Source organism: Bos javanicus, chromosome 7 (genome assembly GCF_032452875.1).
Source record: "Bos javanicus breed banteng chromosome 7, ARS-OSU_banteng_1.0, whole genome shotgun sequence".
Classification (NCBI taxonomy): Eukaryota; Metazoa; Chordata; class Mammalia; order Artiodactyla; family Bovidae; genus Bos; species Bos javanicus.
Window position 1 is genome coordinate 23330555 of NC_083874.1, and position 24478 is coordinate 23355032.

Below are 24478 nucleotides of genomic sequence, written 5' to 3' on the forward strand. Positions count from 1 at the left end.
AAGTGTGTTTTTGCAAATATCTACCACTTATTTTGACCAAGACTTTATAGGAAAACAATAAAATTTGCAATGTGGAATTTTCTCCTGGACATTGATTTTCACAAGTCTTATTACCTGTTACCAAAGTTTCTATAAACTCATATTGGCTATGACATAACAACAAATATCAATAAATAAGAAAGTTCACTGACTTTCTGAAAGAGAGTAGGTTCATAAAGTTTTAGAACTGAAATTTCCTTAGAGACCACTGGACCCAAGTTCTTTTTTGTGTGTGTAGATGCTGATACTGTGGATCTCACAGCCTGAGCACACCAGTGGGCAGGACTCAGGCTGCATGGCCTCCAGGGCAACATATGACTTCTATAGCTCACTAACTCCAGGAAAAGAGCAGAGTGGTATGTGACTCCAAAAACTTATAGATGCTGGTTCTTAAAATTTGGTCCCCTAGCCCAAGCATCAGCAGCACCCGGGAATTTGCTAAAAATGAAAATACACAGGTCCCATTCCAGAGCTACTGAATCATAAACTCTGGGATGGGGGCCCAGGGGTCTGTGTTTTAATAAGCCCTGCAGTTCATTCTGAGGTACACTGAACTTTGAAAACCACTGGAATAAGCAGTTTTTAGTTCAAGAAAAGATATTTTAATTTTTCCTACTCATATTTTGCAAGGCATTTGAAAGGGTTAATTGAAATTGAAAAATATTCTGATTATAATACTTAAACTTATGACTATGTTGACTAGATTTTTTTGCATAAAAACCAAATAGGAAAAAAAAAAAAAAAAAAAACCAAATAGGAATATTGCTTAAAAGAAGCTATTTTAATTTACAAATGTTTGCTAAAATAAGGTCCTAAAGGGAAGATAAAATTTAATGTATCACATATATGTAATAAAACATGTCTTTTAAAAATGCCTATCTTCTGCTAATATTCACTCCTTAAGTGAATGCTGTGGTTTATTTTGCTTAAGTTGCACTTCCTTGGTATTTGTTTTTGTTTTCCTAAGAAGTCTATGTTCTGTGAGATTCTAGCTTTACCAACCTGACAAGGCACAATAACCAATCATAATGTCATTTTCTGTCAACTAAAAACACCTATATATAAAAACTCTAGATGTCTAAAATATTAAGCACCCTTAATTTCACTGTATTCATTATGCCAAAGAATGGACTATATCAGAAAACATTACAGTGTAGAAATTCCTAAGATTTATCCATATTGTGCATATAGATATAGTTAATTCATTCTTGCTGCTGCATAACATGCCATTGTATGAATATATTATCATTTATCAATTCTTCTATTGATAGGCATTTGAATTATTTCTAGGTTTTTGCTTTTACCGTGTTGCTCTGAACTTTCTTCTCCTTGTCTCCTGGAATATACATGTGTGAGTTTCTTTTGGATATATACATAAAAGTGAAATTGCTAAGTCAGAAAATATACAAATATTAATTTTACAAGAAAAGACCAAACGTGCTTTCCAAAGAATTTTATCAATTTATACTCTAATAGTAATTTAAAAGAAAGACTGGGAATTCAAATTCTCACAAAACCTTATTACTGTTCATACTTCTCAATACTATTTTCATGAGTGCAAAATGGTATCACATTGTGCTTCTATTCACATTTCCATTACTGCTAGTGACATTGAACATCTTTTTCTGCCTTGATTATATATATATTTCTCCTATGAAATGGCTGATTGTGTATTTTGTCCATTTTTTAAAAAACTTTTTCTGTAGGAAGTTTATATTCCTTCCCCCCCAAAACAGGATTTAATTAGTTTTTCCCACAGGCAGTGACCTAGCACACTTAAAAATTTCCAGTGGACTCAAAGAAACTTTCATTTCTTAAAAAAAATACTGCAAACTCTCATTTAGAATTTTTTTTTCTATTGTCAAAATTTTAGTTCTAAAATGGAGTATGGTTTTGTTCACCCACTACAAAAGCTTTTTCTACATATTCACATAGACCTACCACTAATAAATCTAATAAAACCAGAAAAAAAGTTAACTTTGGTTGATTTGCTTTAATGTTCCTTAATTTTGATTTCTTCATATGTAAAATGCAGGTCAGTAAAGATAAGGATGAGGTACTGTAACATGATGTAACAAGATTATTATTAGCACATTAGGGGAGCAGAAAATGATGATTATTATTTTAATATGAATAAAACTAAATTTCCAATAAAGCAATACCCATAGCAATATATTTGCCACAGAACTTTGAAAACTGCTCACTGTCATTCCCTCATTTACCCAGAGGAAATTAAAACTAGTTTGTTAGGCCGCCGGAGCACACTGAATATCTGAAGCAGAAATCAACTATATTCTGTCCAGTTGATCTCAGTCAATTAACAGATGCAAAAACAGAGGCCCTAGGAGTTTTTGAAACTTGCCACAGGTAGACAAATACTTTAGGACTGAGCCAAGTCTGGGAGCAGGGTTCTTCTCGCAATATGAATATCTGTTTCATCTATCTGGCCCATGTCAGTTTACAGAGCACCTCCTTAGCTCCATGACCTTGATTATTATATCATTCAGCTTATAGACTCCCTGCCCCACCGCCACCACTTTTTGTCTTTGGAAAAGTCCTCGGAGATCCTTCTGCATACTTAAATTTTACTGTTTTGGTAGCTGTTACTAAATGAAACTTAAGTTTTAAAATACACCCCCCCCCCCACACACACACAGAGACACCTCTTCCTTGCCTTACCATAGGGTTACATCCCAATGAACCCATTCATTGTAACTTGAAAATACCATGTTGAAAATGCATTTAATACACCTAAGCTACCACACATCATAGCTTAGCCAAGCCTACCTTAAATGCTCAGAACACCTGAATTACCCTAAAATTGGGTTAAATCATCTAACACAAAGCCTATTTCATAATAAAGTATTGAATATCTCATGTAGCTTATTAAATAGTGAATTGAATGTGAAAAATAGAATATTGTATGGGTACAGAATGGTTATAAGTATATCAGCTGTTTACTCTCATCATCATGTGACTGGGAGTTTCGGATTGTTGGTACTTCCCCATACCACATACCACTAGCCTACAAAAGAGCAAAATTTGAAAATTAAAGCACAGTTTCTAATTAATGTGTATTTCTTTCACACCATCATAAAGTCAAAAATATTTTAAATTGAAACATGGTAAGTTGGGGACTTACAATGCCTACCAGCCCTGCTCTAGGACATGGATTTCTCCTGGTTCTGTTCTTTGCTTACTTCATATCCTATGCTTGATGGGAGTATGTGAAATGCTGCTCCGACACTGTTCAGTTAGCATAAGTCTTTATACTAGTGCCCTTGTTTACTGCTTATTGTTCACATATAGCAGCAGTTTAAGGGGTTCTGCAGGGTTGGAGAAACCATGCATTCAGCAGGCCTGTGTGCAGTTGGTAACAGACCAGTTCCATGCTTTATGAAGGCAGTCAGGAGACAGATCTGTAGGTTTGCTTCTCCACATTCTGACACCATGAGCTAATGAGAACAAGGTTTAGGGGATCTTGGTGTGCTAAAGGGCTTCCCAAGTGGCTCAGTGGGTAAAGAAACTGCCTGCAATGCAGGACATGCCAGAGATATGGGTTTGATTCCTGAGTTGGGAAGATCCTCTGGAAAAGAGCATGGCAACCCACTCCAGCATTCTTGCCTGGAGAACCCCATGGTCAGAGGAGCTTGGGGGGCTACTGTCCATGGGTCACAAAGAGTTGGACATGACTGAAGTGACTGAGCACAGCAAGTTGGAGACTATCGGTACATGTTTTTACATAAACATGCATATATGGAAGAAGCCTCACCATGTGCCCTGGATTATCCTTTGCTAGACATTTTGGCAGTCACAGAGAGCAAATGGGGGATGGATTTCAGTTTGAAGATTTCAAGTTGACTTTGATACTAAAAAAGGGCTAAGAAGTGTTTATGTTTTCAAAAGGGTGTGATACCATTCATGTTACCTCTTAAAGAGTCTCAGTTCGAAAAAGATGATGAGGTCGGCCAGTCAGTCTTCATGTAATCTTGGCAGTAAGGCATCTGAAGAATGAAGAGTGCTTAAACATGTAATGTTTGCTTGCAAGGTCTTCAACAAACAATCAAATTCACTTTGCTAATATGTTTAGCATCTTATCTGTGAGTCTAGATGCTCTCTTCTAGAACACATTGGTCACCCCAAGTTCCCTTTCCTCAAACTTAACAAATGGACACATATATGACATTCAGGATTTAGCTGAGGCAGTGGAAGCCAAACAGACTTGGTCCAGCATGTGGGCTGTAACTATAGTAGAGCCATGGGTTTCCAGTGGATGGGGAGCCCCTGTTCAGACTTGGGTCAGGCTTGGGGGCACTTCCCAGAAGGCCAGTGGTTGGGCATGCCTGACTGTCTTCTATGTTCATTTCTGTTACTCATCCTTTGTTGATCATATTTGTTAAAAACATTATGGTATGAAGTTTAAGAAAACTATTAGCAAGGTGAAAAGGCAGCCTTCGGAATGGGAGAAAATAATAGCAAATGAAGCAATTGACAAACAACTAATCTCAAAAATATACAAGCAACTCCTACAGCTCAACTCCAGAAAAACAAATGACCCAATCAAAAAATGGGCCAAAGAACTAAATAGACATTTCTCCAAAGAAGACATACAGATGGCTAACAAACACATGAAAAGATGCTCAACATCACTCATTATCAGAGAAATGCAAATCAAAACCACAATGAGGTACCATTTCACGCCAGTCAGAATGGCTGCAATCCAAAAGTCTACAAGCAATAAATGATGGAGAGGGTGTGGAGAAAAGGGAACCCTCTTACACTGTTGGTGGGAATGCAAAATAGTACAGCCACTATGGAGAACAGTGTGGAGATTCCTTAAAAAACTGGAAATAGAACTGCCTTATGATCCAGCAATCCCACTACTGGACATACACACTGAGGAAACCAGAATGGAAAGAGACACGTGTACCCCAATGTTCATCGCAGCACTGTTTATAATAGCCAGGACATGGAAGCAACCTAGGTGTCCATCAGCAGATGAATGGATAAGAAAGCTGTGGTACATATACACAATGGAGTATTACTCAGCCATTAAAAAGAATACATTTGAATCAGTTCTAATGAGGTGGATGAAACTAGAGCCCATTATACAGAGTGAAGTAAGCCAGAAAGAAAAACACCAATACAGTATACTAACGCATATATATGGAATTTAGAAAGATGGTAACAATAACCCTATGTACGAGACAGCAAAAGAGACTCTGATACATAGAACAGTCTTATGGACTCTGTTGGAGAGGGAGAGGGTGTGAAGATTTGGGAGAATGGCATTGAAACATGTATAATATCATGTATGAAACGAGTTGCCAGTCCAGGTTCGATGCACTATACTGGATGCTTGGGGCTGGTGCACTGGGACGACCCAGAGGGATGGTATGGGGAAGGAGGAGGGAGGAGGGTTCAGGATGGGGAACACATGTATACCTGTGGTGGATTCATTTTGATATTTGGCAAAACTAATACAATATTGTAAAGTTTAAAAATAAAATTAAATTAAAAAAAAGAAGTTTCCTCTATATATTATTTATGGTATTTTTCATAAATAGAATATTTTAACTTAAACATAGTTAAATTGGTTAATTTTTTTTTTAGAATTATTGCTTTTTAGTGTCCTGCTTAAAATACTATTCTCTACCTCAAAGTCAGATATTCAACTATATGTTCTAACAACTTTAAAGTTTTTTCTTTTTTATTTAAATTTTATATTCCATCTGGATTTGATTTTGTGCATGATGTGAGGATGGGATCCAATTTCCCCTTTTCCAAGTAGAAAATCATTTTTTCAACCTTTGTTTACTGAATGCTTTCCTCCATTCTCCACTGATCAGTCACGCAAACTCTGTCAAGTGTCAAACTTAACTGTATCTTGATAAGTCCTGATATATAATAGGTGAATTTCTGCCTCATTCTCTTGTTCATCTTGCCTTTCTCCATTCTCTCTTCTCTTATTTTATCAGGAGTGTTTTTTCCTAGTACTGGCTGTTTAACTTTTCCATGTAATCATTAAAACTGCTCTCTCAAGTTCCAAGAGGGGGGAAAAAAAGAAAGCTCATATGCTTTTTACTGGAAATACTTTGACTGTATAGATCAAATTAGGAAAAACTGATATCTTTACAAGTGTCCCCATCCATGAACATGTGATAACTCTCTGTTTTTCTTTAGCACTTACAGTCCCTTTCTAGGAAATTTTACAATTTTATGTATTTAGGTCTTACACATAGTTGTTAAATTTAACCTTAGGTATTTTGTGACTTTGTTGCCATTATAAATGATGCTTTTAAAAGATTACATTTTTGAATTGCTGCTGATACATAGAAGTATAATATTTAAGACTATGAGAATATAGTACTTTTCTATATATCATTGCTAATACTTAATGTAGATAATCATGTCATCTGTAAATGATGAGAATTTTATATTCTTCTGATCTCTAACACTTTGATATTTTAAACTGTACTTGATAAGACCATGATAAAAACAATACACAGGTATGGCAGTGGTGTGATCCTCCTTTTGTCAGTTATATTTTAGACTATTATTAAGCTCTTATGTCTGAAAAAATTCAAACATAAAATCTGAAGAATGTGTGAGTAAGTATAGTTTTCAATCTTAAATTTTTTTTGCCAAACCTTTTGAGAATAAGTTTCAGACGTCATGACTTCTCACTCTTAAATACTTCTAAGAAATAACCAAAATAATTAATCATATTGAGAAAATTCAACAGTATTATCATACTATTATCTAATATAGAATACATACTAAAAATTTCTCCATTGTTACTGTACAGTTCTTTATAAAAATTTTTCTTAAGATCCAGTACAAGGGAAGACATACAATGTGATTTTCATCTCTTTGAAAGTGAAAGAAAGTGAAGTCGCTCAGTTGTGTCTAACTCTTTGGCATCCCACGGATTGTAGCCTACCAGGCTTCTCTGTCTATGGGATTTTCCAGGCAAGAGTACTAGAGTGGGTTGCCATTTCCTTCTCCAGAGGATCTTCCCAACCCAGGGATTGAGCCTGGCTCTCCCGCACTGTAGGCAGACACTTTTACCATCTGAGCCACCACGGAAGTCTTCTTTCATTTCTTTAGTCTTCTAAAATCTGGGATACTACCTTTACCCTTGTCTTTTATAATACTGACATTTTAAAGGTTTATAGGATAAAGTTCCTATTTTGTTTTACAATGTCCTCTAATTTATGTTGAAAGAAATTCTACTTAAGTAATATTATGACTGTCACAGTGCATCATGTTAGTAGGCATTTGATATCAGCCAGGTTGATTATGTTAACTTGCGTTTCTTGGTTAAGGTATTATCAGTCAGATTTTTCCATTACAAAATATATCTCTCCCCTTAATAGTTTATAAGTGAAAAGTTGGGAGATATTTTCAGACCTTTTCATTATATTGTTGCCCATAAATTTTCATTTAGTTATTTAACAGCTACTGATGATCCTTGCCTGAATCAGTTACTATAAGAGTAACTATTCCGCTCCACTGATCTGTCTTTTTTTAAAACCAGAACTACACTGTCTTGACTATTGTAGTTTTACAGTATGTCTTAAAGTTGGGTAGTGTCAATCCTCCAACGTTGTTCTTCTTCAATATTGTGTTGGTTATTTGTGGTCTTTTCCCCTCTATAAAAACTTTAGACATCAGCTTGTCAATATCCACAGAATAACTTGTAGGGGTTTTGCAGAGATTGCATTGAATCTATCTGCCAAGTAGGGAAGAACTGACATCTTGACAATACAGAGCCTTCTCATCCAAGAACATGGAGTATCTCTTCACTTACTTAGTTCTTCTTTGATGTTATAAGTTTTACAGTTTTCCTCTTCCATATATTTTGCTAGATTTATATCTGAATACTTTGGTATACTTAAAAGAAGTATTTATATATAAATAAAATTATATATTTATATATATTTATATATATTTATATATAAATACTTCTCCAAAATGAATACTCTCATTTTGGAGAAATGCTAATGTAAATGGTCCTGTTTTTTAATTTCATATCCTATATCTTTGCTGCTGGTATATAAGAAAGTAAATAACTATTGTATATTAACTGTATATCCTACAATATAGCTATAATCACTTATGAGATCCAGGAATTTTTCTGTTAATTCTTTTGTACACACATATATGTCAGACACACACATATGCAACAAACCAACAAAATTTACCAAATCTTGCTTAAGATGTGGTTATATTATGTTTTTGATATATATGTAGAGTCATTTGTTCCTATTTGTATATCTATATATATTTTCACATATCTTTTCATAAAATTATACTTTAAAAAACATAAAGTATGTTAACACAACTCTGAAGGTATTTTAAAAGATGTATTCAGAAAGATATTTATACTTTTCCCCTACATCCTGTTTCCCTTCACTCTCTGTTCAGTTCAGTTCAGTTCAGTTGATCAGTCGTGTCCGACTCTTTGCAACCCCATGAACTGCAGCACGCCAGGCCTCCCTGTCCATCACCAACTCCTGAAGTTCACTCAAACTCACGTCCATCGAGTCGGTGATGCCATCCAGCCATCTCATCCTCTGTCGTCCCCTTCTCCTCCTGCCCCCAATCCCTCTCAGCATCAGGGTCTTTCCCAATGAGTCAACTCTTAGCATGAGGTGGCCAAAGTACTGCAGTTTCAGCTTTAGCATCATTCCTTCCAAAGAACACCCAGGACTGATCTTTAGAATGGACTGGTTGGATTTCTTTGCAGTCCAAGGGACTCTCAAGAGTCTTCTGCAACACCACAGTTCAAAAGCATCAGTTCTTCAGTGCTCAGCTTTCTTCACAGTCCAACTCTCACATCCATACATGACTACTGGAAAAATCATAGCCTTAACTAGACAGACCTTTGTTGGCAAAGTAATGTCTCTGTTTTTGAATATGCTATCTAAGTGAAGCCAGAAATTTACAAAATTGTTTAATTCATTTTTCCCTTCAAAAGGAATATTTCTAACATGGTCCCATTTAAGATGATTTTTTTGGTAATAGTTTCTAAGGATACTTTTTCAGGATAAAGAATATAATTTCTATACCTAATTTGTCAAACATTTCTATCATGAATGGGGGTTGAGCTTTATCAGTTATTTCTTAATATTTGTTAGAATTATTTTTCTGGTATTATTCTCATTCTCACACACTGTTACATTTGAGTTCTTATTATTTTGCTTTCAATTTTTGAATCCATTCTCTTTAATAAGACTTGCTAAAAATCCTCCCTTCTCATATTTCAATATGGAGGCAGTTTTATCTTCATTTCTTTCTAGTTATTCTTTCCCCAATTTCTGGTAGTTTCTCTACATGTATTCACTGATTAATACTCAGCTCAGTATTCTAGAGGAAACCTTTTTACATACGTTTTTACATATCTCTTTCCATTCACCCAATGGGGGCTGTCTATTTTCTTTGTCTCTTTTTTCTGGATAGCTTTTAGATTGGTTGAATCATGTTTTATTCTTTTATTTTTTTAATCATTCCTTTTTTGTTCCTCTGTTGGAAATGTGTTGTGTTCCTTTACATTTAATGAATATCCTAGAAGTTGAAACATGCATATATTTATTTGCCAATTTTTGAATTGACCTAACATCAAAACAAGCAAGGTAATGATTGATTGTATCAGAATCACAGGGAGTGGGGTAAAGAAATGTATTTTGACAAGATCCTTGGGTGATTTTTTGTGAATCAACCAAGGTGATTTGAGAATCACCTTGGGAATTTGAGAATCAGATTAAGAAACAATTATACTAGAAAATAGCTTGAGTGAGTGAAAGTTGCTCAGTCTTGTCCAACTCTTTGTAACCCCATGGACTATATAGTCCATGGAATTCTCCAGGGCAGAATACTGGAGTGGGTAGCCTTTCCCTTCTCCAGGGGATCTTCCTAACCCAGGGGAAAACCCAGGTCTCCCCCTTTGCAGGTGGAGCTTCCCTGGTGGCTCAGAGGTTAAAGTGTCTTCCTTCAATGCAGGAGACCCGGGTTCAATCCCTGCGTCGGTAAGATCACCTGGAGAAGGAAATGGTAACCCACTCCAGTATTCTTGCCTGGAGAATCCCATGGATGGAGAAGCCTGGTAGGCTACAGTCCATGTGGCAACAAAGAGTCAGACACGACTGAATGACTTCACTTTCCTTTCTTTCACTTTCTTTACCAGCTGAGCCACAAGGGAAGCCCAAGAATACTGGAGTGGGAAGCCTATCTCTTCTCCAGTGGATCTTCCCAACCCAGGAATTGAACCGGGGTCTCCTGCATTGCAGGTGAATCCTTTACCAACTAAGCTATCAGGGAAGCCAATAGCTTAAATCAGGGTAAACAATTAGGCTTAAATTTTATTTTTCTGTTTCTTGATAGTCAAAATAGAAGCAACTAATACTGAACTTCTATTTAGAAGTAGAAGGTATAACAAATGATAGAGGCATATTATATATGAGCAATGAATTTGAAGCATAATTTTTCTCTGTCAGATTTTAAATACTTCCATATAAGCTTTCAAAAAGGACACTGATGAATATAATGTACTGTGTTATCAGGAGCTAGTCTACAAAAGATAAAGAAATATTTCTCATATCATCTATTGTTTAAAGTCAAACTCATTACATTTAAATCAATCTCTGTAAAGGTTTTTTTTTTTTCCCTACACAGATGAAATGATTGTTTTTGCATGTCTGCTTTTGAACTCTGTGCAAGAGAAGACGACAGAAGAATTTGTGTTTATCCTGTTCTAATATAAGGAACAATTTTAGGATATACTTTGTCCTAAACACTACAACACTCTGAGCGTACAAAAATGGCTAAGAGCTGGCCTGTGTCCTCAAGGAATCACAGTCTAGAGAGGGAGGGAGAGCAGCAGAAAAGTGGTATACTATGCTGTGATGAATGTTTAATCAAACATATTCCATCAGCATCTCAGGAGGACAAATGACTGACTTTTACATGCCTCAGGGGGGAAGACTTAAAAACAGACAATGCTACTCCTTGCCTCTTGAAAGATGTTTGCATAGAGGAGACAAATGTTTCTGGCTGTTCACCTCTCATTCTCCCATTTTCTAGTAAGAGAAACTCGTTATTCCTTATGAGAACTGCTTCTGTTTCATCTTGTTAGACTGATAATCACTATGTCTCCATCAAAAAAGGCATTATGAAACTACAGATTCAATAAGAATATCCTACTCCTACAGGTTCAGTCCAGAAGTTGGCATGTCTCAGGTAAGGACAATGAGAGTGTTTTCAGGAAGTGTTCTGGATGCATGAAAGAGTGAAGGAAGCTAGCTATCCTTCTGAGAGCCTGAGTACTAAAAAGACATTGCTTCCCTGGAGCTGTCCATTGCCATCTTTGTTGCCATTTGGAGAGAGCCTGCTTGAGTAAAACCAATAAATTTTCTGGACCCAAATTCTTAGGTTCAATCTTACAAAGATGAGAAGAAAGACGATGCTAGAAAAATAGAACATTATGTCTAAAGAACACAAGTAAACAGTCTGAGAATTTTCTTTAGCTGAGAATAGTTTTCAGAGATCCAGCTGGAAAACTTAAAAGGAAAACATTGCTACACCATAATTAGGAGTGTAGGGTTTCCCAGGCAGCACAGTGTCAAAGACTCCGCCTGCCAAACCAGGAGACACAAGAGACATCAGTTCAATCCCTGGGTCAGGAAGATCCCCTGGAGTGGGAAACGGTAACCCATTCCAGTATTCTTGCCTGAAAAATTCCATGGACAGAGGAGCCTGGCAGGCCACAGACAGTCCATGGGGGTCACAAAGAGCCAGACATGACTAATTACGCACACACACACAGTCATGATCATAAACTTTATCTTGCCTACAAAGAGAAACAATCTGGATGAACTAATAGTGATCATATCTTCTCCATTATCTCTGCTGAAGACAAGTTATCTTAAGGAGATTTTTATAGGAACTATGTAAAGACAACTGAATGATGAGATCTTTACCAAGTAGTGAATTATAAACATTCTACAATATTAACTGCTTTATATACGTTAAGTAAAAGGTTTGTAGAGAGTAAAGACAAATTTCTAAAAAATTAAAATGGAAAAGATTAACTTTTGTTACTGAGCTGGTATTTCTTCACATGGACAGGCTGCAAAAACATATATAATGTCAAGACTTTTCTCAAAGTTCCTATATCCCCAACATGGGTTAAATTAAATGTCCAGAACCTATACTATTAATAAAAACTATAAAAAGTGTTCATAGTAGAAAAATATCAGGAACAGATATTACTATTTCTGTTACCACAAAGGAGGTATGGTTTGTGTCTCTGATAAACTGTTCAGTTTTTGAGCAGGACTCTATCTTGACAGTCCAAGCAAGATAACAGGGCCAGAAAATGCATCCTCAGATAACTTGGGGAAAGCTATGGAAGGGAGTTGTTTTGTACAACCCATCTGGAAGTTAAAGAATTAAAGCCACAAGTCGTGGCTTAAGTTGGGCATAAATGATATATGAGCACTGCTGCTGAGTCACTTCAGTCGTGTCCGACTCTGTGAGACCCCATAGACGGCAGCCCACCAGGCTCCCCCGTCCCTGGGAGTCTCCAGGCAAGAACACTGGAGTGGGTTGCCATTTCCCTCTCCAATGCATGAAAGTGAAAAGTGAAAGTGAAGTCGCTCAGTCGTGTCCAACCCTCAGCGACACCATGGACTGCAGCCTTCGGGGCCTCTCCATCCATGGGATTTTCCAGGCAAGAGTACTGGAGTGGGGTGCCATTGCCTTCTCCGATATGAGCACTACTAATGAATATTAGATATGCATGGCACAAACCATGCTAATGTATGATACAAAGCTTTCCGTGTTCATTAACGCAGAACAAGATGAGAAGGGTTATCTAAAAACTGTATCAAACATTTAGATGGAAACTAAAATAAATTTGAGATGTATTTATGCCAAGTTACAATATGACATATAAAGATAGCTTTAACAGGGAATGTATTTGATTGTCAATTCATAAAAAAAATTCCTTGTTTTAGAAACTCAGGTATGATTCCTATTGTTATTTAAACTCTCCTTCCTCATGTCTACAATGGATCTATTTAAATTTACCTCAGAGTTTTACTTAAATCTTACAGAGACAATAATATTAAGTCCTAAAACTATAGAGTGCTATAAATAAAATATTAATAATATCTTTATTAACCTGTTACTAAATAATTCTACATATTTTAATTGTAGAGAACTGACAATGCTGAACAAAAATCAACTGCCTTCTGTAGAAATTTTCTTAGCAGTTTTATGACACAGAATTTCTATTCCTAAGATCAGCACTGGAAGTTTTAGTCTATATTGCTTTTGTTTGTTTTTTTACCATGCAATATCACCAGGGCTCACCTGAGTTAAAATGATAAATATTTAAAATCAAATAATAAAAATTCAAGATTTAGTCAGTGTTTAAACATATAGATGACCAAAGAAATAGTATGTCTGAAATTATTCTTGCTATGATACTCAGTGGTCGCTATGGATCCAGTTTAGTAGAGAGTGCTAAAGAGCAATCAAAGGCCGAGAAAATTAACAAGATTCATAAAGCCATCCTATATCTATTTTTCATAAGGCATTTTGAATAGACCACTAAAAAAATCTCAATAGAGGCTCTGGTCAAAACATTTACATAAATAATGCTGATTCTGGAACTGAATTTTTTAATACATAATTTCTGTGAGATTGTTGAAGAAAAAATTCCCCTTAATGAATGATGTCATTCTGAATTCCATATATTATGCATATATTTTTAAGTATGAGATCCATTCATTTATTATTTATTATGTGGGTGTGTGTGTTTTGGTCTGAGACCTATCCCTGGATGGATTTTTACAAGCCTCCTCATTTATCTTATCGAATTAACTACTTTTAAATGAAAACCTTCTGCCATCTGAATTACCTAATTATGAAGTGGTAGATATTCATCATGCTAAAGGTACTTAACATACTGATGCATGTAACAACTTCTAATGACTGTTTGTAACAACATCTCAAGGTCAACATGACAATTTCCTTGCCAAGCGTCAAAAGAAATGAAATACAAATATTCCTAAGCTGGCACCAACTTTCACTCATTTATCCCCTTCAACAAGCTAACAGGCAAAAGAGAAAAGGAATGGAAATAGAATAGATGATAAAAACTTCCTGGTCCATGTTTCCAGTGACATCTGTTTATGGATAACTTACAAGGGATTTGAGTTGCCTTATGATAAGTGTGTGGCACTCTGTAACCAGCTCAATACTCTGCTGGAACACATATGTTGGAAAGACATACATAGCCTATCTTTAAAAAAGAAAGTTAAAACCTCACCTTGTCACCTCCATGTTTTACTGTTTAGAATTCATATTTGATTTATATGATTCATTTCCTTAATGTTTTATATTTTCATATTAGTCTTTGCATCAGAGTCCTATATATGTTGGTTTTCACAATGGAACTATAACTGATACATTTACATTATTTATTGCTTTGATTTCTAGTATATTGCACATAATACACACACATGCAAGCTAGGGAATGGATTTAAAACGCACAAATACTCTCCTCCACCCTTCTGTGTCCCTCTTGAAAACACTTTATGGAAATAGAAAAACAAAGAAAATTAGCTTATAATAGCAAGAGGATTAAGAGAAAATAATCATTGAAGTAATTTTAATATATTTGTGGAAGAAGACGAGTGAATTAAAGTTGGTTTACTGGCAAATCTGAGCAAGGAAGCCAGAGCCCATGTCAGAGGTGACAGAAACTATTTCAAGCAGAATCCTAGTTATGAGTATGGTTTCAAGAGTGAGAAGAGGAACAAAGGTAGTCATTAGTGGAAGGTCTTTCTGCATGACAGTTATATAAATCAGTTGCCACATCTTTCTTCCCCCCATCTCCATACCCTTATTACCAGACTCTCTTGTAGATTCACTTTTATCTTCAGAAGGAAAGCCTGAGGACTCTATTTTAATGACTTCTAATATGGAGACTGGTACGTTTCCAGAGAAAATCCTTCCTCACTCTGCAATTCAGAAAGTGCTGAGTCTCAAATTGTGCTCCAGGCATATGTACCCTTAAGGTAACTTTCCAAAGGAGAAAAGTCTGCCATGGACTTAACTCTAGCCACACAACAGCAAGAGAGGAAATCATACCCGTTTTCAAGAATAATTATGCTATACTTTATCAATAATGTGAACAGATAATCAAGATCAATGGAGAGGAAGAGAATAATTTATGAGAAATAAAAAACAGAAATAAGAATAACTATAAAGGGAAAACAGATTACTCAGGAGACAGGATTCTAGGACATACTTCAGTAATTAATAATAACAGAATGTAAAGAAAAGGGAAGATCAAGAAATAAAACAAGAAATAAGAACAAATCACTGACAAAAAAATTAAACTCATTAAGAAGATGAATTTATAGAAAACACCGTGCAAGAATGTTAGATCATTTTCACAAGTGTAGGCATTTTTATCTGTTTTGCTTATTACCATGTTCCCAATTCCTAAAACAAGGCCTTAAAACTGAAGACATTTAATAACTCTGTGTTGAAAACTAGTGGTTACCAGTGGGGAAAGGGAAGGAGGGTAGGACAATATAGAGGTAGGGGATTAAGAAGTACAACTTTAAGGTGTAAAATAAGTTACAAGGATATATTGTACAACACAGGGAATATAGCAAACATTTTATAATAACTACAGATGCAGTATAACCCTTGAAAATTGTGAATCACTACACTGTACGCCAGTAATTCATATAACAAGTACATATCAACTACATTTAATAATAAATAAATAAATATGTGTTGAGTAAGTGAACAAATCATGCAAAGACACAACTATGCAAGAAAACAAGCTGAGACAATCCTGGAATGCAAACAACCACACATTCAAAAAGGACAGAAAAGAAAGTCAGAGGTGAATAAAGTGCTAAATAAGTGCAGAGTTACAATTTCCAAAAAGTGAAGGAAACACAAATCTGCAGATTAAAAGAGTAAGATTAATGAAAAAAAGATAAAAGACTCATGGGGGAGTTGCAAAGATGGCAGAATAGGAAAAGCCTGAGCTCATCACCTCCCATGAGAACACCAAAAGTAACTATTTCCGGAGCAACTGTCAATAAGAATGACCCCAAAACGAGCATAAAGATTACCTACAACTAAAGATATAAGGTAAGAATCACAAGAAGATAGGCAGGAGGGGTAGAGATGCAATATATTAATAGTAAAGACCCATAATCCTGCAGTAGGTGACCCACAACGTGGAGGACAAGCATGACTGTAGAGGTTCTCCTCGTGGAGCAAGGGATCCAACGCCCACACTGGGCTCCCCAGCTTGGTAGTCCTACTCTGGGCTGACAAGCCCCCACAAGGCTTGGCTTTCAGGGCCAGTGGGAGAGCCAGAAAGCTATGGGAAACAGAAACTCTAAAGAACACACACAAAGTCTCACATGCTCTAGGATCCTGAGCATAAGCAGTAATTTGAAAGAATCCTGGATCAGATCCATTTGATGATCTTGGAAAGCCTCATGGAGATGCAGGAAACAATGAAACACACACTGGGATGATAGCTGCTGGCAGCCATAATGGGGAGCTCATCCCACCACGAGGACCCTGGGGCTGGCAAACACTACTCTAGAATCCCCACTCTGGCTTATTAGTTCTGGAACCTCACCCTGCCCACCAGCTGCTCAGCACCAGTCCTGGGACACCCAGCTAGGTTGGTGGGGACAAAGATCCACCTTCCAGTGAGCTGGCTACCATAAGACATCTGAGCCTCTAGCCAACCCATAACCTAGCCCTGCCTACCGGAGAGACTAGGATCCAGCCCCATCCACCAGTGGGTCTGCACTAGCCCTGGGGTCCCACACCCAGGTGATGGAGCCAGCCCTACTCACTAGCAGACAGGCACAAGTTCCAGGACCTGGCCTCATCCACTAGTGGGCAGATACCAGACCTGGAATACCACGGCCCAAGCCCCATACAAGAGCAGGCCAACACCAGCCCTGGGGATCATCACAAACCTGCAATCAGCTGTGTCTAAAACTGAACTGGCCACCAGCAGGCTGGGATCATCCTGAGCCCTCATCGTGCTAATAACAGGGCAACACCAGCTCCAGGACACTTTGGCTCCTTCAGCCAGGTGTCCTTAGATCCAACTCACTCACAACTGGGCCAACAACAACCCTCAGACACCCACAGTCCATGGTCTTGCCCACCAGCAGGCCAACACTAGCTCTAGGACCCTGGTCTCAGAGCAAGCCAACTCAGGACCCAGCTCTGCATACCAGTGGGCCCACACTAGTTCCAGGATCCCCTGGGGCTCTGTAGACAGCTACCACACATGACTCAACTCCATCGAACAGTAAGCTACCACCAAGACCATGACTCCCTTATTTATTTCTAGTATATAGAAATAAAAAGTGAATCACACAAAATGAAGTGATGGAGGAATATGTTTGAAATGAAAGAATGAGATAAAATCCCCAAAGGAGAATTAAGTGACATGGAGATAAGCAATCTACCTGATTAAACACATAAGGTAATGATCATAAAGATGCTCAAAGAACTAGGGAAAAGGATGGATGAACAGAGTAAGAAGTTAGAAGCCTTTAACAAAATTGGAAAATATCAAGAGCCAAATGGCTGAATAATATAATAACTGAAGCCAAAAATACACTAGGATGAATCAACAGTAGATTAGATAATACAGATAAAGCAGCAAACTTGGAGACAGAGTAGTAGAAATAACTTACTGAACAGAAAAAAAATTTTATAAAAAAAGAAGACAGTTTAAGAGACCTCTAGAACAATATCAAGCACACTAACATTATCATTATAGAAGTCCCAGGAGAAAAGAAAGGGGTAGAGAACATTTGCGGAGAAGAAGGCGATGGCACCCCACTCCAGTACTCTTGCCTGGAAAATCCCATGGACGGAGGAGCTTGGTAGGCTGCAGTCCATGGGGTCGCAAAGAGTCAGACACGACTGAGCGGCTTCACTTTCACTTTTCACTTTCATGCATTGGAGAAGGAAATGGCAACCCACTCTAGTGCTCTTGCCTGGAGAATCCCAGGGACGGCGGAGCCTGGTGGGCTGCCGTCTATGGGGTCGTACAGAGTTGGACACGACTGAAGCGACTTAGCAGCAGTAGCAGCAGCAACAATAGCTGAAAACTTCACTAACCTGGAACAGGAAATAGACATCCAGGCCCAGGAAGCACAGATTCCCAGAGAGGATTGACCTAAAAAGGCCCAAAGACACACTGTAATTAAAATGTCAAAAATTAAAGATAAATAGAGAACATTAAAAGCAGAAAGGGGAAAAGCACAAGCTACCTAAAAAGAAATTCCCATTTGGCTATCAGCTGACTTTTCAGCAGATACACTGAAGACCAGACAGAGTGGGACTATCTATTTAAAGTGATGAAACAGAAAACCTACAATCAAGAATAGTCTACCTGGCAAGGCTTTCTGGAAAATTGGGGCAGCTAAAATGAAAGTGGATTGCTTTTTCACACCACAAACAAGACTAAACTCAGAATGGATTAATGACTTAAATGTCAGACCTGAAACCACGTAACTTCTAGAAGGGAACACAGTTAATATGCTGTTTGACACTGGCCTTAGAAACACTGTTTGAATATCTCTCCTCAATGGAGGAAAACAAAAATAGAAATAAACAAATGAGACTACATAAAATGAAAATGCTTTTGTACAATGAAAGGAACTATCAATAAAACAAAAAGGCTGTCTACTGAATGGGAAAAGGTATTTGCAAATGATGTATCTGATAAGGAGTTAATATCCAAAATATATAAAGAACCGATACAACTCAACATAAAAAAAACAAATAATCCAATTAAAAATGGATAAAGGATCTGAATATAAAATTTTTCAAAAAGACACACAGATAGCTAACAGGCACATGAAAAGATGCTATCACTAACCATCAGGGATATGTAAATCAGAACCACAATAAGGTATCATCTCACGTCTGTCAGAATGGCTATTAGCAAAAGGACGACAAATAACAAGTGCTTACAAAGATGTGGAGAAAAGGGAATGGCACACTTTGGGTGGGAATGTAAATTGCTGCAAGCACTATGGAAAACTCTATGGAGGTTCCCCCATAAAATAAAAGCAGAACCACTACACAATCCAGCAATTCAAATCCTGGGTATTTATATTAAGGAAGTGAAAATACTAATTCAAAAAGATATATGCATCCCTATGCTCACTGCAGCATTGTTTACCAAAGCCAAGATAGGGAAACAACCTAAACGCCCATCAACAGATGAATGGATAAAGAGGATGCGGTGCATATACACCATGGACTACTACTCAGCCATAAACTGGAACGAAATCTTGCCATTTGGGACAAGATGGATGAACCTAGAGGGTATTATGGTAAACGAAATAAGTCAAGCAGAATAAGAGAAATACTGTATGATTTCACTTTTAGGTGGAATCTAAAAACAAAACAAGAAAATAGAAATCAGAAAGAGACTTATGGAAACAGAATAAACATGTAGTTGCCAGAGAGGAAAGGGATTGGAGGAGAAGAGACATGGGTGAGGGAGATTAAGAAGCACCAGCTTTTGGTTACAAAGTAAATGATTTACAGGTATAAATTGTACATTATGGGGAATACAGCCAATATTTATGTAATATCTTTGTTAGTGATAGATGACAACCAGACTTACCATGCTGATCATTTTGAAATGTATAAAAATACTGAAAGACTGTGTTCTGTACCAGTAACCAATATAGTATTATAGTTCAATTATACTTCAAAAACAAGCAAACCCATAGAATGAAAAATCAGACTTTTTGTTACCAGTGGTGGGGGTTTGGGGAAGGATAATTGGTTGAAGGTACTCAAAAGGTTTAAACTTCCAGTTACAAGATAAATAAGTATTAAGGATATAATGTACAACATGATAAATAAAATTAACATTGATGTATATTATATATAAAAGTTTCTAAGATAGAAAATCCTAAGAGTTCTCACAGGAAAAATATTTATTTTTATATTTCTTTAATGTTATACCTATATGATAGATTATGGATGCTCACTAAACCTATTATGGTAATCATTTCATAATGTATACACGTCAAATCATTATGTCGTACATCTTAAATCTACACAGTGCCATATGTCAATTACATCTCAATAAAACTGGAAGTCAATTCTAAAGGAAATCAATTCTGAATATTCATTGGAGGGACTGATGTGGAGGCTGAAGCTCCAATACTTTGTCCATTTGATGCAAAGAGCCAACTCATTGGAAAAGACCCTGGTGCTGGAAAAGAATGCAGGCAGGAGGAGAAGCGGACGACAGAGGACAAAATAGTTGGATGGCATCACTGACGCAATGTACATGAGTTTGAGCAGGCTCCGGGAGGTGGTGAAGGACAGGGATGCTGCAGTCCATGAGGTCGCAAATAGTCAGACACGAGTTAGTGACTGAACAACAACAACAAAAACTAGAAGAGGAAAAAAGTCAGATAAATTCTCCAGATATTTAATACTATCAGAGGTGTGTAGAATGTGTATCCTCCAGAAAAGAAATCATATTAACTACAAAACATTAAAGTTATGCTACAGGCTCAGACCTCATGCTATAATCTGCACCTGTTCCTTTCCCTGAAAAAAGGGAAAATGGATTTCCAAACTTCTGACAATAAAAAATTAAAACCAGTACAATACATTCATTTAAATACAAACTTAATTTAGATTGTAACAGTCTTCTGGTGAGGTAAAGAATCCACCTGCAATGCTGGAGATGCAGGAGATGTTGGGAAGACCCCCTGGAGGAGGGCATGGCAACCCTCTCCAGTATTCTTGCCTGGAGAATCCCATGGACAGAGGAGCCTGGTGGGCTCCTTGGGGGTCACAAAGAGTTGGACATGACAAGTGACTGAGCACAGCACAGCACAGCACAGCCTTTTATACTAACATCATTTCTGTTTCCAGATCCAATTCGAGATACCCCATGGCATTTAGTTACGTCTCCTTCCTTAGTTTCCCTCAATTTGTGATAATTACTGAAGTGAAGTGAAGTGAAGTCGCTCAGTCGTGTCCGACTCTTTGCAACCCCGTGGACTGCAGCCCACCAGGCTCCTCTGTCCATGGGATTCTCCAGGCAAGAATACTGGACTGGGTTGCCATTTCCTTCTCCAGGGGATCTTCCTGACCCAGGGATCAAACCCAGGTCTCCCGAATTGCAGGCAGAGGCTTTAACCTCTGAGCCACCAGGCAAGACCTGATAGTTACTGAGTCTTCCCTTATTTTTTCGTGACACTTTTGAAACATACTGGTTAGTTATTTTGTAGAACATTCTTTAATTTTTGTTTGATGCTTTCTCATTATTTGCTTGAAGTTATGTGTTCTTAACAAGAGTATTATAGAAATGATGGTGTAGAAAGGCACTCATACAGACACTTGAGTTATTACAAATCCAACAGTGTAGTGTTGTAGAGGCAAGGAGAATCTTTTTAATAAATTTTGTTGGTTCAACTCAATAAATATATGGAGGGAACTTTACTCCTTTCTTTATAACATACATGGGAATCAATTTTATAGGAGTATAGATCTAAAAGTAAAAGGTAAAACAGTAACTTTATTGAAACAAAACACTGACTGTGTTTGGGAGTTATATTTTTAAAACATAGGACATAAGAACAACTAAGCAAGTAGGAAACACAATTTGGACTACATTAAACTTAAGAACCTATGTTTTTAATGAACTTGTTAGCAAAAGATACTCTTAACAGAGTGAAAAGGCACACCACAGGGTGGATAAAGATGTTTGAATTATTTATTATATCCAGAATATGCAAAATGGTGGAAATCAGTAAGTTAAAATATTCAGTAGGAAAAAGTTTGAAACAGACATTTTTACAAAAGAACATATTTGAATGGCAATAAACACATGCAAAGTGTTTGCTGTCATTAGTTACAAACCAAACAAAAATTTAAACTACAATGTGATACAAATGTACAACCAACAGGATGGCTAAACTGAAAAAGACATACAATACCAACTTTTGAGAAACAGAAATTGCCTATGGATAGGAATTGCTTTCTACTCTTGTTTTCTTTCCACGAGTAATTAGCAAAGTCAGCCTGCAGATAACATTCAGACTAATTAGGCTTTTTCAATAACCTCAGATATGCAGATGACACCACCCTTATGGCAGAAAGTGAAGAAGAACTAGAGAGCCTCTTGATGAAAGTGAAAGAGGAGAGTGAAAAAGGTGGCTTAAAGTTCAACATGCAGAAAACTAAGATCATGGCATCCAGTCCCATCACTTTATGGCAAATAGATGGGGAAACAGTGGAAACAGTGACAGACTTTATTTTTGGGGGCTCCAAAATCACTGCAGATGGTGACTGCAGCCATGAAATTAAAAGACACTTGCTCCTTGGAAGGAAAATTATGACCAACCTAGACAGCATATTAAAAAGCAGAGACATTACTTTGCCAACAAAGGTCTGTCTAGTCAAGGCTATGGTTTTTCCAGTGGTCATGTATGGATGTGAGAGTTGGCCTATAAGGAAAGCTAAGCGCCGAAGAATTGATGCTTTTGAACCGTGGTGTTGGAGGAGACCCTTGAGAGTCCCTTGGACTGCAAGGAGATCCAACCAGTCCATCCTAAAGGAGATAAGTCCTGAATATTCATTGGAAGGACTGATGTTGAAGCTGAAACTCCAATACTTTGGCCACCTGATGTGAAAAGCTGACTCATTGGAAAAGACCCTGATGCTGGGAAAGATTGAGGGCAGGAGGAGAAGGGGACGACAGAGGATGAGATGGTTGGATGGCATCACCAGCTCAATGGACATAAGTTTGGGTGGACTCCGGGAGTTGGTGATGGATTGGGAGGCCTGGGGTGCTGCAGCCCATGGGATCGCAAAGAGTCGGACGTGACTGAGTGACTGAAGTGAACTAAATTAGGCTTTTGGAAGCTGAAGTTTAGAAAATGAGTAACTCTTATAAGTTCGAAAGGGTAAACTAGAATCAATAATTTATAGATCATAAACAGTCGCTGTCATATACTGTAGCTGTTCTTTAACTAAGCAGAGTATGGGTTAGGCATGTGTGCTAAGTTGCTTCAGTCATGTCCAACTCTTTGTGCCCCTATGGACTGTAGCCTGCCAGGTTCCTCTGTCCATGGGATTTTCCAGGCAAAAATATTGGAGTGGATTGCCATGTCCTCCTCCAGGAGATTTTCCTGATCCAGGGATTGAACCCACCTCTCATGTCTCCTGTATTGGCAGGCAGATTCTTTACCAACAGTGCCACCCGGGAAGCCCACGGTTTAGCATACTAACCCTTTATCTCTATAGAGGTGGCAAGGATTCTTGCTGTACTGTGATAAAGGACATTAGTGATGCTGCATCAGATTAAGTTATAAACTGAAGAGACTCTACTGAACCAGCTTAAGGATCTTGACTTCAGACCTGTGGCCAAAATATATGACAACGGATGGGAGATAAGGGAGCCAAACACATCAAAAGAAAAGATCTGAGCACTTTTTTTCCTTGTGAAAAGAAAATCTACTAATTACTACCTTTGACATCAGAATCATAGAATCAGATGAAAAGAAAACCACGTATTTTTGCCACAAGAAAGTTACTCGTCCACAGTTTTGTATCTCACTTAAACTCAGCTCTATAACCTATGCAACCCTGAACAAGTAACTTCATCCCTCTGTGTCTGTTTCTTCACTTAAAAAGGAGGAAATAATTATACTTATTTCATAAGGTTTCTGGGAGGGTTAAGTGAGATAATGAAATTTATAGTACTTATAAAGCACTTAGAAAAATGTTTATTAACAGAATACTATGAATCTCTAATAAATATTTATAAACCCAGATATAAGTTGAAACAATATGTGGAAAAAAGAGGGGTGGCAAAAAAAAATGAGGCTAGGGCAGGAAAGAGAATGGAGAGAGAAAAAGAGTAAAGATATGTTTTTTTTATTGTGGAGGGACAGACATATTGGATAGCCAGAAGAAGAGGATATGGTGAAGAAAATGAATATGGTTTGACAGTAAGACAAAAGAATCAAGATCAAGCAAAGCCAAAAAAATCAAGGGAAGAGCAATTCCTGAAGGAGCAAATGGTTGACTAGTTTTGAACAGATGCACACATACAAACCAAGTATGTGATATTGTGATATTCCCAATAAATGGGCTAAGTTCCCTTTTAATATGCAGTTTCTAATGTTGGGCAATTTTCCAGAGTAAGAAAACATAAATATATGTCACGTCTTCCAGTGACTCACCCTGACTTTGTCACAAAGTAGCTTTATTTTTGTCTATTGTCCAGCTCTATTTCTCAGGATTATGGAACTTTAGTATGAAGTAAGTATGGTCTGCATGCTCATGGAACAGCAGTTTGCTCTTGCCTTAAAAT